Source organism: Podarcis muralis, chromosome 9 (genome assembly GCF_964188315.1).
Source record: "Podarcis muralis chromosome 9, rPodMur119.hap1.1, whole genome shotgun sequence".
Lineage (NCBI taxonomy): Eukaryota > Metazoa > Chordata > Lepidosauria > Squamata > Lacertidae > Podarcis > Podarcis muralis.
The window spans coordinates 28,426,825-28,441,312 of record NC_135663.1 but is presented as its reverse complement, the minus strand read 5'-3'; the positions used below and the strand labels follow the sequence as shown (position 1 = coordinate 28,441,312).

The window sequence follows — 14,488 nt, the reverse complement described above, 5'->3', positions numbered from 1 at the left end:
CAACAGAAAGGCTGGGGCTTTTTGTTCAGAAGAGGGAACATCATGATAGAAGTTAAGAATGTTGAAGAGAAAGCAGAGAAATGCTTCTCCTTTTCTCATACTATTGACATTCAGGCAAATTAAATATGATAGATTAACAATAGTCAAAAGGAAGTACTACTTCACACATGATGCATAAACTTATGGAATTTCCTGCCACAAAATATAAATGATAGTCACTTGCTTAAACACATTAATGGAAGGTTTGTTTATCAACAGTTTGTTTATCAACCATAAATATCCATGATCAGTGGCCACACACCTTGGCTGTGGGAGAACTGTTGTTATCATGCCCTTTTTGTGCACCTTCAGGAAACTCCAGGGTGACCACTTTGGAAAATAGGATGCCAGACTAGACAGGCCTTTGGTCTGATCCAGTACAGGTCTTAGGTACTTAGCTAACAGTGGCAGGCCATTTGTAATACCTGCTGATTTAAATAGAGTTCCTGACATCACCCCCACTGTATCAGCCATTACCACCACTATTCTTCTATGATAAAGCAACCACAACATACAGCACTGTCTGACTCCCTTCTCCCAGTAAGAACAATAAAAAGTACAGCAACTTCCATTTAATGAAGTTAAAATATGACCATATTTAATAAATATATTTATTGACATAGTGCGTTTTTTAGTTTGAAGGAGAGCTATCTCTTCCCCAAAACCCTTTAGATTTCATAGGACCTAGGATAAGACCTTCCTATTGAACCTCCAGCATCTACTGAATATGTTCATCTACTGAATATGTTCTTATTCCAGCAGGTATTTTAAGTAATTTCTGATTTTATAGTTTAACTGATTTAATCTTTATTGTATTCAATCTGATCCCCACCGCTCAGAGACAACTCTGATTTTAAATAAATACATACTCAGAAATTGCTTCTGACCCCCAAGAATTTACCTTTAGTGGAACTCTACTCTTGTTTGAACCTTTGTGGGGGGGTATGATTTTAGTTCTTCCTCCTTCTGGATAAACAGTCCCTTATGCAAATGGAACGAGCTTCCCCACCACCACCACAGAAAATATACTTTTTTGAGTGGTGAACATTGTTTAAATATTCAGTTTTGCATGACTGTGCTAAACTAGTGCTAGTGCATCCCTCTTGCAACTAGTGATCTAGAGTTATTTCGTTTTATAGCTGAAGGTCCTATGTTATACCTAAAAGGCAAAAAAATTAAAATATTTTTACCCATTTTAAAATTTCAACCCTCTGCTCTCCAGAAAGCCAGTTGAAATAAAAACAAGTTCTACACTGCTTCCTCAATATCCTCATATTTCCATTCTGAGAAGTTTACTTGGGAAGAGTATTTCATAGTTTCATATTGCAAAATGGTATACTATAACACTATAAGCCCATTCCCCTAGCACAGGCAAACACGGCCCTCTATATGTTTTGGGCTACAACTCCCATCATCCCTAGCTAACAGAACCAGTGGTCAGGGATGATGGGAGTTGTAATCCCAAAACATCTGGAGGGCCGAGTTTGCCTATGCATGCTCTAGCAAACTAAATCTTAGAAGACTTAGAAAGAACTTCTATGTCCCAAGACTTGTGAATTTAACATCAAGATTCCACTAATAATCTTTTCATACAATGCACAGGGGTGGAATCACGTCCTGAATACGTGGAGTCAGTTTTCAGGAAGGTGGAAATATTTACAAAAATAAATAACCGGGAAAGTTTTGAAAACATCAAATAACTATGGCTTGAGAATTTCCACTTCTTACTCTGCAAGGCATTTGACAGATTACTGAAACAATGCCTGAATCTGATGTTTTGAATCTAGTTTGAAATGCTTCCAAGATTTATAGCCGTTTAACATTACTGGCAAATACTGCAATCTGATCTGCTTTATTCAGTTCAAAGTATGAATTATATTCACTTAAGACAATTGCTACAATATTTTTTTACTATTTGATTTTTCAATGGGTTTCTTCGGAAACGCTGGCTCCCTAGGCCTGAAAAGACGAGTACCACACCCCACAGTCGAATTTGACTGGACTTAACAGTCCAGGGGTCCTTTACCTTTATTACCTTTACTGCATTGACAGAATTAACACATTGGGTATTGAAGCTTGGAGGAGCAAATACTACTGTGCTCAATTGGACCTGTTTTCAGAAAGGTACTTCTGTTCATTCAAAGGTGAAGGGCTCCAATTTCTGTTAATTCTCCCCACCCCCACTGCAGCCACCTGTGCTGCACTACTTGCTTCTATGAAGCGTGGCTTTGGGCAAGAAATATATCCCACCCAACAAACAAGCTAATACTGTACGTGTATTTATCCATTCAATGCATACTGCAAGTATTTATTCATCCAAATACTGTGTTATTACCAAAGTTCCCTGGGTGGCTCTTTCACAAAAGCATAATGTGGTATCTGAAAAACTTCACAGAAAACAAAGTATCAGTTCTACTGCTCAGTGAAGAAAACTGTAAATACCTAAGAGTTATGTCACCCTTTCATTTCATAAGCAGTACAGCAAGCCACACATAAACTGCCTATAAACTTCAAAAGCAGTTTCCTTACTTAATGCCAATCACTGAGCATGTGTGTAACATCCAGGTTAAAAATTAACACTTATGTTAACACTTTTGAAGCTTGCCACATTAACAAAATGAAGTTTCATTGATTTAGCATGTTCATGAACATAGATACTCAGAATTAGGTATCCCAAGTATTTTATGCAAACCACAAAAATATTTTTAAAAGAATATGGCATGTCATTTGCGGGTCCTTTTCATGCAAGAAGATCAACAAACTCAAATTAGAGAAGACACAGGATTAAAACAGGGACAAAAATCTGCTGGAAACTGACTAACACATACCCAAGAATGGGAAATCAGATACTGTACTGGATACTATGCAGATCCTATTCACACAGGTTTCAATGATCCGGAAAGGTTAAATTTAGCAAAACCTTGTCTGATGCAACGGCAGTCAAAACAATGGCCCAGTGCGTGGGCCAGTCTCTCAACCCCGGACCATTCCTCGCCCTAAACACTCTTTCCAGTCACAAGCATTCTGATTACTTGCTTCTTCATTCGATGTAATAATATCTGCTGAAATTAACCATGGAGGGGGCTTTTGGGAAGAGAGGAGAGAGGAAAAAAAAATCAGAAACCGTACCACACGCTGTGGGTGAGCGGCAGCATGTAAACACTTAAGGAAGGCTCCGGATTAAAGAGCAAGGTATGGGCGGAGAGTTGTCATAAGCCCAGCCATTTCAACAGCCAATAAACAGATACGGCTGGAGCAGAAAGCGTGAAGTAGTAAACAAGGAGGAAGAGAGTTTTATTATTATTATTTAAAGGGTTAAAAAAAAACGGCTCGAAGGGCTCGACAACCAAAAGGAAAAATATACATAGGGGAGGAGAGGAACAGGTTCTTCTTGTTGTTTTAAAGGCGATGGTGGACGAGAAAGAAAGGCTTTTCACCAAGGAGACCCTACGCTTAACTCCCCCGCCCACCCCGCGAAGGGCCCTGGAGGGATGCGTGAGAATGCGAGGGGTGGCAGCAGCAGAGGCGTGTCGTGTTTGGGGGGGGGTTCCCCCCCCCCCCGCATAAGAAGCCGACCAGCTCGACCACCAGACATGCTGGGCCAAATCCGAGGGGGCAGCAACGAGCTGGCCCGTGAGGGGGTTAAACTCAGCTCACACCCGCCGCCGCCGCCGCCTCAGGCACCTGCCGCCGGAGGAAAAACTTTCCGTGCCAGGAAGTTCCAGGCTGGAGGGAGGAGGGTGAGGGTGTGTGTGGACGTGGAAGAGAGAGAAGCTGGCCAAGGGCCTCGCTCCCTACCCACCCCCAGTTCTCAAGCGACCGGCTTTTCGAAAGGCCAGCCGTTGGCCACCTCGCTTCCCTTCCCCTCCTCCTACCCAGTCGTGCCTCTTCGGCCGGCGCTCCTCGCTCGCTCGCTCGCTCTCCCCGCGTCTGAGGCGCCGCTTCCCCCTCATGGGAGCCCCCCACACCCCACCTCAGCAGCAGCACCGCCGCGTCCCCTGAGGGACCTCACCTCCTCCGGTGCGACGCCGCCGCCACGCCAGTCGCTTCTCCCCATCCCGAGCGCGGGCTCCTCCGTCCGGCAGGCGAGCAGACTATGCCGCAGGCAGGGCTCCTTCCCCCGCCCACCACCACCAGCACCAGGCGGTGGCCCCGCCCCCTCGCTCCCTCTTCGCTCCCCCCCCCTCCCCGCTGAGTAACTTTTTTCTTTCCCGCTTGGAGCGGCGACGCTCGAGCGCCTTCGCTGAGAGGGGCGGGGGGGGAGAGGGACAGAACCTGAGGAGGCGGGAGGAGGAAAGAGAAGCGGCAGGGCGGGAGTTCTCGCGGGAGGCGCGCTCGCGCGAGGGCAGGCCGGGCGCGCGCGCGGCAGTAGCAGCAGCAGCAGCTGACTGGCGTGGGCGGGGCAAGTAGTCGGGGCAGTCTGGAGCGAGTTCCTGCTCATTCCGATGACTTCAGACGCTGAGGGAGAAGCGGGAAAGGGGAGGGGGGAGAGAGAGAGCGCGCGCGGGGGAAATGCCGGCTTCCGATTGGGCAAAGAAAAGGGAGGCCGTACGGAAACGAAGGCTGGAAGTGATTGGAAGTGCGAGGGCGTGACGTCATCTCAGGAGCATCCAACCCAAGCTCAGGGTTTTGCCCACTCCCCCTCCTTTAATCAATCAATCAATCAACCCCACAGAGCCTGGGACGGCGGTGGCGAGGGAGGTTGGCCGCGCGCGGGATTCCGGTTCAGTTCATCCTGCGGGCTGCGCGACCCAGAGTACTGGTGAAGGATGCTGGGAAGAAGCCGAAGGTAGAGCTGTCAGCAAGCTGCGGAACTGGAGCTGGCAGCCTGCTGGATCATTATTTACCCACACTTCACTCTAAGGTCTCAGCATCCTTTTCTCACAGTGACCAACCAGGTGCCTGTACAAACCCTGCAAGCTGGACCTGAGCTGAACAGCACTCTGTGCCCACTCACAGTTCCCGATAACTAGTATTGAGAGACATAATTTCCCTGATAGTGGAGGTAGAACATAGCCATGGTGGCAAGTGCCCATTGATAAGGGGCAGGGCATTTGCCATCAAGCAGCTCCGCTTTTCTTTCTTGCAGAAATCTAATGGACGGAACAACGCTGAAAACATGAAAATAACCCCATAAAAGACCCTGATGTTGAGAAAGATTGAGGGCACAAGGAGAAGGGGACGACAGAGGATGAGATGGTTGGACAGTGTTCTCAAAGCTACCAGCATGAGTTTGACCAAACTGCGGGAGGTGGTGGAAGACAGAAGTGCCTGGTGTGCTCTGGTCCATGGGGTCACGAAGAGCTGGACACGACTAAACGACTAAACAACAATATACCCTTATTATTTTTATTCCGTCACACACACCCCATTCATATCCTATTCTATGGCTGGCAGCAGAGGCTGGTATTGGTGAATAGTTTAGGCACCAGTACTTTGGAAAGGTCCTCTTGTACCCACCCCTGACAAGCCGCCACCACCACTGTCAGGGGGATCCCCAGAGAAGTGTAGATCTTGCTTGGATGCTGTGTCACAGTGGCAGCAATAGCTCCTAACACCCATGCAGGGAAGCAGGCAACTGTCCAAAGAAGTGGTTGATGCTGCTGCTTTTCTGTCTGCAGTGGGTAGCAATAGGAAATAGGCTGGGCACTGCTGCTTAGAAGGAGTGAGCAGGCAAGGTGAGACTGATCTTTGGGCAAGTGATGGAGGTTAAGAGCAGCCATTGCCTTCCCTTCATCACCATCTCCCTCTGGGCAGCACAGAGGATGGGGCTTTGCTTCTAGCATCTCTACTGTCAGGTATCCTCAAGGAGCAGCTTCATAGGCTCCCTCTGGGAAGGCTAGGACTGTTTCACCCAGTTCCAGTGGCCATGCCATCTAGCACAGTGCTCCTCAACCTTGGGTCTCCAGGTGTTGGACTAGAATTCCCATCATGTCCAGCCAGCTTGCCCAGTGGTCAGGGATGATGGGAACTGCAGTCTAACAACATTTGGAGACCCATGATTGAAGAACACTGAGACAGAAAAAGTGAAGGTAGCACCAGATGCTTCTTGCCTGCTCAGGTCAGCAAGCTGTGGAGGTAGTTGCAAGGAGCAGTAGCTACTGTCTTTGGTCACCTCCCTCTGGACGGTGTGTTGGGAGGATTAGACCTCTCCAGGGAAGCTAGGAGAAGTTTCCACCAGGGGATTATTGCTGAGAGCTTCCCAAACCATGGAACCTGCTTTGCCTTGTCCCCTCTTCTTACCTCACCTAGTATCCCTTTGTCTTCCCCTGCCTAGCATATTTACCATCTCTCTTCCACTTGTCTCCCTATGTTCTCTCCCTCTCCCCTCCTTTTCTTGTCCTTTTCTGTGAAGCTGGGAACAAGTCCGCCCAGGAGAGTCATGTTTCCATGAATCCTGGCCCCTGGTTGAGGTTTGTGTAACTCAGTGATGAAGAAAATGTATGCTCATCTGCATATCCTACTGTGACAACATGGAATGTTCATAAGCATTACAGTGGCTAAGGGAATGAAACTGTGAGCTGTTCATGTGAAAAAGATCATAGGCCCCAGGGGAAGGAAGTGTTGTGGAAGAGATCCAAGGAGAGGAGGATTCCAGGCATAAGGAACCCAGACGTGGAGTTCATTGAGGGAGTGCAGAGTAGCCTAGGGCTATGAGTCAGAAACCGGAGGGAAGAGTAAGTAGAGGAGGCAGTGGCCACTGAAAAGACCGGCAAGCAAATTAACCTACGTAGGTATTGAAAGGAGAGGTTAATAAGAAAGGGAACTCCTGGGGCTTAAGAAAGGTGAGAAAATGTGTTCTGTTGCCTGAAGTATGATGTGAGATGGGGGTGGGGTGGGGGATGGGACAGAAGGGTTGAAAAAGCATGGAGGAGGACTATGAGCCAATGACTGATGTAAGCAGTCATTGACTAATGTGAGACTGGGCCACAACACAGGGAATTGAGGGGAAAGAATGGCCAGATGAATCTCGAAAAAGGAGAGACAAAGGTCTGATGCAAGATTTCATAAATGGCTTAAGAACTGGAGGGACTAAATATTATTGGAAGGAAAGACATGGACAAACAAGGAAGGTATGGAGGCTCAGGAACTGTGGGGCCATATTATTGCCATGAAAACTCTTATTAGTTTGGGTTTTCCTGACATTGGAAAGAGGTGACATTGTGCAGTAGGGGTAAAAGCTATTGTGAATCTGTCCTGCATTGGAATTTGTTGGGAGCAATGTGATGGCGATGGCAGAAACTTCAGATTGGGTGGGGCGATTAGGAGGTCACAATTTTGTTGTTTTACTACACTGCTTTGACCTTTCAGCAATAGCAGAAAGCAAGTTTATTCTGTCTTCAATTTGGTCACTGTTCTCATCATCACGTGGACAAAGCAGAAGTTGCATGGAGAAGCTGCATGGCAGTTGTATGGAGCATCTTTGGGGAACGGTCTCTTCTGCAGCTGATAAAAGAGCCAGTGTGGTGTAGTGGTTAAGAATGGTAGACTCGTAATCTGGTGAACGGGGTTCGCGTCTCCACTCCTCCACATGCAGCTGCTGGGTGACCTTGGGCCAGTCACACTTCTTTGAAGTTTCTCAGCCCCACTCACCTCACAGAGTGTTTGTTGTGGGGGAGGAAGGGAAAGGAGAATGTTAGCCGCTTTGAGACTCCTTAAAGGGAGTGAAAGGCGGGATATCAAATCCAAACTCTTCTCTTCTTCTCTTCTAAAATGCCCTCTCTCACTTCTGGATTCCTAGATCCACTTTGAGGCTTGTTGGTTCATTTGAATTTGTAGCCTGCCGTCTTGGGGCAGGTTATGGACATCTCCAGAACACAATTTAAGTAATTAAAAATAAGTTCAAAACAGTATTTTAAAAGAGTTTTACAATATAACAGAAGTGGGTACTCCATATCACTAAGCTGTATCCAAAGGTTTGGGCAAAAAGGTGCATCTTGACCTGTCAATGGAATTGGACAGTGATAGGGCCAGGTGCATCTTGGACAAGAGGGCTTTCCATGCACTGAGGGCCACCACTAAAAAGGCCCTTGCATATGTTGCCGCCCTGTAAGCCTCAGAGGTTGGTGATAGTACCAGGAGGACCCTGCCTACAGATCTTTACAACTGGGCAGGTCTACGTGGTAGGACAGGGTCCTTGAGATATCTGGATTAGACTCAATACTCATGTTGTTCTTGCAGTTTTTTTCCTAGCGTATACTGCTACCACGCTACCACAAGTAGCTCCAGACCACACGGGACGGGCTCGCAATGTTGCTATTCTGCATCTCAGCATCATCCTTTGGGCTACTGGCATGGGCTCCTCTTGAGTGGTCCTGGGTTTCTTGTGCTACCTGCAAGCACAGTAGGGAGCAGCGCTGCTGTGATTTCACACTACTACATAAATAGTGTGCCTTAGATCAGACTACAGCTCCCATCATCTCTCACCACTGGGCATACTGGCTGGGCTGATGGAGTCCAACAACGTCTAGAAAGCCACAGGTTCCCAATCTCTGCTTTAAATGGATAAATGACTCCTGGCTGACATAGCTTGCAAGAAAAAGGCTAGATAAAAAAACATGTTTGAAAAATAGATATGTTGAAAAGGGTTAGACAGAAGTGTGGGGAAATAGAGATTAGTAGTGTGAGGCACCTTTAATGACTAAAATGTAACTTTCCTCAAGATATCCGATTAGAAAAGCATAATTTTGTAAAAATAAGAACAAGGCTTGAGAAGCAATACAAAGGACAGTGTGCATCTTATAACCATACCTACCTACATTCTTAGATTTTCAAATGAAAGACAGATTTGATTTTGAATGGAAGGTCATTTTTTAAAATGAATTTACATTTTATTCAATCCAACCATTGGGTATTGTTTAGTTGTACTCTCACCAGACAGTTTTCTTAAATTCAGTGGAAGAATATGCACTTAATTTTTTTTAATTTCTGATTTCCTGTTGTTTTCTCTTTGAGATGCCTAATGATGTTACAGATAAATTCACTATGCAATCTATATTGGTTCAGTTCTAACTTAGTTGCCCTAAGCAGAATAGCATCTTCACAAAGACATGAACTCTCCAAGGCAATGTTTTCTGGCCTTTTCACTTTTTCTTGCTTGGTAGCCAATATCCTAAGAGAAATAGCTGGAGCATGTCAGCAAATTTGTAAGGATGACGCAAGCAACGAAAAGATCAGTTACTTACCCTCTAACACTGATTATGTTTTGTTAGGAACACACTTTTCATAATACAATGTCCAGTTCTAGCATTGCTATGTCATGTGGTGAGATTATTGCAGTTTGCACAGTAGGGGACATTAGGAAGTTTACAAACAAGTTCTCCCTAAATTGTGGGAGGCCTATTTGTGTCATTGAATTAGAAACTGGATTACCGAGGAAATGAGACGGCTTTTTACAAGGCACATACAGCTCTATCCCCACCTTTGTTCTTGTTTGTATTAATTTGTGTCTGCCTTCCCCTCTGTTTCTCCAAGCCCAGTATTAACATTAGTCATGATAAATAAAAGAAAGGCACCCTGTTTCTTTGGATAGCGAATAGATTTTTTTTGCTCTGGCAGGTATGTGCTAGGGATTTTCATAGAACTTACAAAAGAGAACAAATTTGCCTGAGGCAAGTTAAGGGTGAAGGCAATGTGGTTGAAATAAACAAAGCAGCAGCAGCAAGGTTTATTACGTGACTTCTCTGGCTACTGGGAAATGCACAGGAAGGAAAAAACCCAAGAGCGACTGTTTAAAGTATTTACAAGTGTGCCTGAAGCTAAGCTTGTAAGAACTGGAGGATACACACGGGGTGGGGGGGGTGGGAGTGTTTTGAAGAAATGTACAAAGTGAGCTGGGAGGCAAAATTTCGGGCTCTGTCATGATGGGTCATACAGCAAGATGATGGCACCCAGTCAGAAAAGATAGGAAAAGAATAAAATCAATAATAGGCACAATACAGCGTGGAATTTATTAAATGGATAGGAAACTCAGCATCTTTCAGCCGGAGGAAGGTTCCAAGTTAGAGGAGAAAATCAGTTCAGAAGACTGGTTCAGGCATAATAACCTTGGACTTATAAACCATGGCTGATCAACCCCAGAACAAGCTATATATAGTACCCCTGGGTATTCTTTCCTCCCCCTGAGGGGGTGAGATCTGAAACCATGACTTGCTTAAATCACATTTTTCTATTACATCCAAACCAGGAAATTGCTTGAGTCCCAGCTTATTCACCAGGATATGAATCTGGGATTTGATCTTTGTTTCATATCCTGGTTACTAAAAAGGGATTGAGCCATAGTTTCCCAGTTTAGATTTAAAGGTCAACCATGGTTTAAACAAGCCACAGTCTCAGCACCAACACTTCAGTAGCCTGTAGAAATTTGATGTGACTAGGATAAACTGCCTATAAACTGCTTTTCTTGTGAACTGCTTAGAGGTTTAATTACAATCAAGCAGTACATAAATTTTGTTAAATGAATAAAATGTAACTCATGGGCATTAATCTGATTCATCTGCCACTAAAAATAGAATCCTAGACATGCGTACCCAGAAATAAAGTCCCTCTTTCTTCAGGGGAGCTTACTTGCAGGTAAGCGGGTACAGGATTACAGCCTAAAATCCTTATTTAGAATTAAGGCTTTATAAGTCATGTAGAAAGCTCCCTCTATTATTGCTTCCTAAGGCCTCAACCCTAAATGATGAGTGATTTTTGTGAGCCACTCAGATATTTTTTAACTAAAGGCCAGTACGGTATATAAAGGCCATAAATAAATAACTTCAGTTTCTCCTGTGTTGTGAATGATTATTTGTCTGTGGTAGAGCAAGCAGCTGGGCTTTCTCTGGGGGCAAAATCTGAGTTTCTGAATGGGACAGATTTAGGAGGTAGCCCATTAAGGATTGGACAATCCCAAATATCTCATTGACGCAACTTCTCCCTTTTAGAGGAGGAAGTGCCAATGTCTCTCTGCTTTTGTTACTCCCCTATTCGGACTATGTCCTATTAAGACATATTTGAATGAAATAAAGCACACATTGTATGGAAAGCAATTTTTGTTTATTTTCATAACCACAAATCATAGATTGTAAATAATTGGGACATGAGAAAAGTGCGCCCATAATTAGGATTACACTGGTTTACATGTTTAATATGGAAAACTCCAGGGAATACCACATTATGCAAGCATTACATAGTATCAGTCCTGCCTTTTCACCCACCTGTGGGAAACTGCATTACCATAGATTAGGAATGGTATTGATCAGTGGCGTAGCGTGGGGGGTGCAGGGGGGGCCGGGCGCACCGGGCGCAAAATCTGGGGGTTAGGGTTAGGGGGCACAAATCCACGGGTTAGGGGGCGCAAATCCACGGGTTAGGGGGTGCAAATTACTTGCCTTGCCCCGGGTGCTGACAACCCACGCTACGCCACTGGTATTGATAGCCACTTTTTTGTGCAATTATCCATGTAATATTTTGCTTCTTTTGAGTGGAGTGTAAGAGGATCCAGTTCCCATTCAATTAAGGTCCCCTTGCATTGGGTAACATCCACACCATATATTTAAAGCATGTGGCTTTCCCCAGAGAATCCTGGGAACTGTAATTGGTTAAGCATGCTGTGAATTGTAACTCTATGAGAAGTAAACTATAGTTCCCAGGATTCCTTCCGGGAAGCCATGGGCTTTAAATGCGCTTAAAGTGACTTTCGTCGGGCTTGCTAATACAATGGCTGCCTATTCCCTGTTGATCCAAGTTCAAAGTTTTGTTGTTGACATTTAAAACCCCTAAACAACTTGGGATCAGGATACCTAGTAAACCATCTCCCCTGCTAGAGAGCAATCTAATCATTAAGCTATTCCAAGGAGATCCACCAGCAGATTGTCACAGGTGACAACACAGAAGCAAGCCTTCTTGGTGGACAGCACCCATCTACTTTAATGCCCTCCCATGAGTAATTCGTGAAGCGGAGGCAGTAATGACCCCCCCCCTCTCTGTTTACCCTGGCTTTCTGGACGCTTGATTTTTGTTTTATTTTGTACCCTGTGCTATTTGTGATGTTCAGTTGCATTTTGTCTTTATCTGCTTTAAGGAAATGTTATTGAATATTGCTCTTTATATATTTCTTACATTTCTATCCCACCCTTCCTCCCAAAGGAGCTGGGGGGCAGGGGGGGCAAACATCAGAAAGTTGAAACAATGCAATGATGATGATTATATTAAGTGGTGTAAAACTTTCTAAGTAAATAAATAGGCCCATGGGATCTCTGTGAGTCTTACTTCTGGGTAAACATGCAAAGGATTGAACTCCATAGTCAATTCGGTTCACTCTTGAAAACTCCACAAACGAGCTTGTTTGCCAGCATGCAGCTGCAACACAGATAGCATGTGTACAATATCGAAGACATGAGAAACTCAGTGCGAGAGCAGGATTAGGATGGTCATAGTCCTGCATTTAAGAGGGTGGTGAAGGTGACCTATATGAAGAAGACGGTCTGGTCCCAAATGTGATTTGAAAATAATCCTAAGAAGGGAGACTAGGGAAGCCTGGAAGTTGCCCATCAACAAAGAAGAAAGAAGAAGAAGAAGAAGAAGAAGAAGAAGAAGAAGAAGAAGAAGAAGAAGAAGAAGAAGAAGAAGTTGTTGTTTATTTATACCCTGCCCATCTGGCTGGGTTTCCTGGGGAGCATACTGGACACACACACAGCTCACCTGGCAACAGTCTTGTTCACCTCTATGGTGAGATGCATTTCTTTTGAAATTATAGCAATTATTTTGTATCTATGCATATACATTAGCTCATGCAAATTACATACAAATTGGTGCCGTCCTTGAGTCTCTCTTTTGTTGGTGATGCGTTTTCTCTTTTTTGGCAAAAAATAACTGGCCCCCCGAAGCATTATCTTAGGCACTGCTTATTATTATTATTATTATTATTATTATTATTATTATTATTAGCTGCCCATCCGACTGGGTTGGCCCAGCCACTCTGAACAATCTTGAATGGTTTGCGATGATTGTGGTTTGGACAAAAAATTGGGAGGGGACCCAATCATGGTGAATGCTAGAAGGAAATGAGTCGTTTGCATGCAACTGAAGCAAAAAGCAAATCAGGAACCAGGCTGGAGTACAGCTGGAGGCGTCTTGGTCCAGAGAAGCAGAAGCCAGGGACAAATCAAGGCTAGAGGAAATGTAGAAGGGCTGAGCAGCAAGTAGGAGCTAGTGGCTTGTTGCCTAGAGAAGGGATCAAAGGATGAGCTGGGAACCAATAGAGAGGCTCCGCTCCTCCCTTTGCAATCAGGAGTTGTTATGAGCTAATAGTGCTGGGACTCTCCTCCCATCTGTGGACATGTTTTCATTCCCCAATGGATTAAGAGCCATTACAAATGATGCCTGCTTTATTCTCCAGAGCAGTGTTGGTTCCTGGTGCTCCTTCAGAATTAAATTAGAAGTTGAGGTCTGTGAATTTACAGACCATATTTTGTAGCGCAGAGGTTCAAATGTGACCTGTGCGTGTATCCTCCGTAAAAGCAGGGGAAAAGGCGCGTCCCATTCATTACTTTTATGGTGTATTCTCATTTGTTATCCATTGATTCAACATTCTTCCTCCTTTATAAGTTTCACATTCTCTGTTTCACACATCTTCCACCACGTATCACTTAGGTGACCACGTCATTCACCTGATGAAGTGGGCTCCTGACCATGAGCAAGCTTACATCACAGTAAAGTTGCTCGCCTTTCAGGTGCCTCAAGACTTTGTTGTTACTTTTATTATGTCACCTCTGTTGCACCTGGTCCTTATTTCACTATTGACGCAGCAGCATGCATCACTATCACAGCAAAACTGGTTTTGAAAACACAAGTCTCCTAAAGCATTTCATTTACTTAATCAATGCTTAACTTACAGATGATGTCATTTTTATAAGGCCTGTCACATGTAGATATTACTTGTGCAACTGCATAACTCTGCCAACTGCTGGGGATCCCAGCCATGTGCAGATCCATACACAAATAGAATCTGCATGATGCTATGATGCAAACAACGTCTTTCCTGACACATGGGACCTCAGTGTCTGCAAGCATCTGCAAGAGTATAATGTGAGCATCAACCTGAAGGCTGATGGCAAATTTTGTTTTAAAGTGCACTTTCAAAATTGATCTTACGTACACAAAATGTTATTAAAGCTGCAAACATTCACAATTGGCTTAATCAAATTAAACTTATATTAAAATGCAACTTTACACTGTTTTGGAAACAACAGGCAAAGGTTTTATTGTCTCTAATATACATTTTTAAAAGATTCAATTAACTATTCGTTCATGCAAAGTATGTTACTTTCTGAATAAGGAATTAGCATTGTTCTTTGATATATATTCCCTTATTTTACTTTAAACATGATCTAGTGCTTTTTTTGGTAGATTTTCAGTCCAGTCTTGTATCATTCACAGCAACATTTTATGCTAATCCTATGCTGTC

At 44.3% G+C, this 14,488-nt stretch overlaps 1 protein-coding gene across 1 annotated transcript in view; it reads right to left on the bottom strand.

Moving 5' to 3' along the window:
• Positions 1–4,225, bottom strand: part of USP53 (ubiquitin specific peptidase 53) — a 30,118-nt gene extending 25,893 nt beyond the window's left edge. Inside the window, exon 1 of the mRNA XM_028743391.2 lies at positions 4,052–4,225. The gene's annotated coding sequence lies outside the window, so the exon portion shown is untranslated. The remainder of the gene's footprint in view (positions 1–4,051) is intronic.
• Between the last annotated feature and the right edge of the window lie 10,263 nt (positions 4,226–14,488).